Here is a 2,423-nt window from a genome sequence, read left to right on the forward strand (position 1 = left end):
AGAGAACAACAAGTCTAGAGGAGTGATAAAATTTGATAATCGAAACCATAAAAAATGTCAAAGGATCTCTAAGGCAGGTCTCAAAGTGAAACAAAGATTATTAATCTCTGAAACATTTACACAGTAATATATAATTACCTTAAACAGGCGAAACAGTAACATTCTACAAGACTGCACTCTAATTTATGCTCTTTAGTTAGACATCTTACTCGGCTGTGGTAAATTTACATAATGGTGGAGATGGTCGATTTCACCATTTTGTTGCACTGTCCCAATTCCAAATACATATCTCTAGTTTTCTGTTATTTAACATCATATAAGCAATTTACCATAAATTTCATTTGTTCTTCCCTGAAAGTACGTTCTTATTTTAACAAGACGACAGTTTGATCATAGCCAGATCTGAAGAATCCTGAATTCAAAAAATATTTAAAAGTATAAACAAATTTAATGCTAAGAACAATTTCTCTCACTGCTGCTGGCATACTCACTTCTGTCATGCTTACGAAGAAAACAGCTCAGATGATACAATCCATGTTAGGAATCCATTGTATACCTAGAGGAACTGCTCTCTGCCAGTCCTGTGCTGTGGTTTACTATTCTTTGGTCGCTAGTGAGAGATTGGTGGATCTGTTATGAAAGCTCACTCGATGGAAACGCCCACTTCTATGACTCATCTTGGAATTTCTTGCCTTTTTTTTTTTTTTTTTTTTTCTCATTCATGTCAGCCTTTGGTTGAAAGCCACAACTAGGGAAATTTAGCTGTCTCATCCCTCTCTTGCATAGCAGTGGAAAATATTTGGTCTGTGACGTAATGATCACAGTTATCTTTCAAATATTTGAGATGGGAATTAAAAATCCACTAAAAAAAGAAATAAACCTCTAGTTATCTTCAAACTATTTAAAAATTAAATCACAGTGTCTTAAAAAAATCTCCTCTTCATACTTGTCTAAGATCTTGTGAAGAAAGCCCTAGAAGTCCAAAGGTTCTGTCTGTACCAACTGTAGTCTTTTCTACCACTATATCACAGATCTTCCACAAAAAAAGATATAATATGTAGACATTGTAACTTCTGGAAAAGTAAGGATTTTTCCCCATTTTCTTTAAACACCCAGCACACAGAGCCAATTCTGAAAAGGCAACTTTTGTTAACCAGTTTAGACAACCCGGTTTAGCATCAACTACCATGTTGACAGAAAATAAGGCAGGCAGTCTGCGGCGCCCATCTCCACAACCCTGTACGCTTTGTACAAAGAGCTCCTAGGAAACAAGTCGGCTTGCACTGAAGCCTCTCCACCCTTAGCCTGTCGCTCCATCTGTGCAAATTAACTGTTCCACTGCATCCACAGACATGAGATGTTATAGGATTTGTTCCGAAATGCACAAACTTATGATTCTCAAACAATGAGGGTCATCTCATTGTTGGGTCAGAAGCACCAAAACAAACGAAAAATCCAACAACAAAAAACAATAACATTGCAGCACAGGACCTAGTTTTCCCACTGACCATTGAGAGAGGGCACCTAGGAAGGAAGAAGTGTTGTGTTGCTCCTAAGCCAGCAAACATAATGGAAAGAACTGACCAAGATAAAGCAGCAGCAGCAGCAACTACCACCACTTTAACACAGCACCCTTCTTCACACCTCCAGACTAGAAACCAGACTTGTAATACCATCATTCAGCTACAAATACAGCACTATGGTCTCTCCCTCATTTCTTCACAGCCCTGACCAGTCCCTGAACCCTACTGCAATCCCTGGAAGTACCTACAGCCCCACACTTATCACTATAGATTTACTATATGTGTTTACAGACTATGATCCAGACCCTTGACCCTGAGCGAGCCAGCTCTCAACAGTGACAACAGGCACAGCTAAGGAATCTAATTACTACTTGTCCTCAAATTGCAGTTGTGGTTTGCCCAGGATCACTACACTACAGATAGCATCTCTTTTCAGTCAGTCAGCATTTTGATCTAACAAGCCTGTCGATGCCAGCCATCCAGACGTAATCAGTACCACCACTCTGAAAAGGCTCAGATGCCCAGTTCTTGGAAAGCTGAGGTCTCTGCTCAGTACCACTCTATGTCTGAAATCAATATTTGTTCTCAGTTTATTTCTGACTTCCAGTTAAGTACCTCTACTTGCTGTCATTACCTCTCCACCTACAGTGAGGCAAAGCATTCAGTATATTATCCCTTCTTAGTGGACCACATGGTTCTCCTCCAAATAAAGGAGTTGTCTATTATGGAGGCATCTCAGGGAAATTAGTTTTCTGTATTTTCAAAGCATTTAAGCTCGGTGGCTTCAATTCACCACCTATCTCAACTGTACAACTGTTTCCTTCGCAACAGTCAACCTAAAGAAACTGCTGATTAAAAACTGTAAGTAGGAACTTCTGAAGTTCCTTTAAAAGAAGCTTC

The sequence above is a fragment of the Charadrius vociferus genome, unplaced genomic scaffold (assembly GCF_000708025.1).
Source record: "Charadrius vociferus isolate BGI_N301 unplaced genomic scaffold, ASM70802v2 scaffold473, whole genome shotgun sequence".
NCBI lineage: Eukaryota > Metazoa > Chordata > Aves > Charadriiformes > Charadriidae > Charadrius > Charadrius vociferus.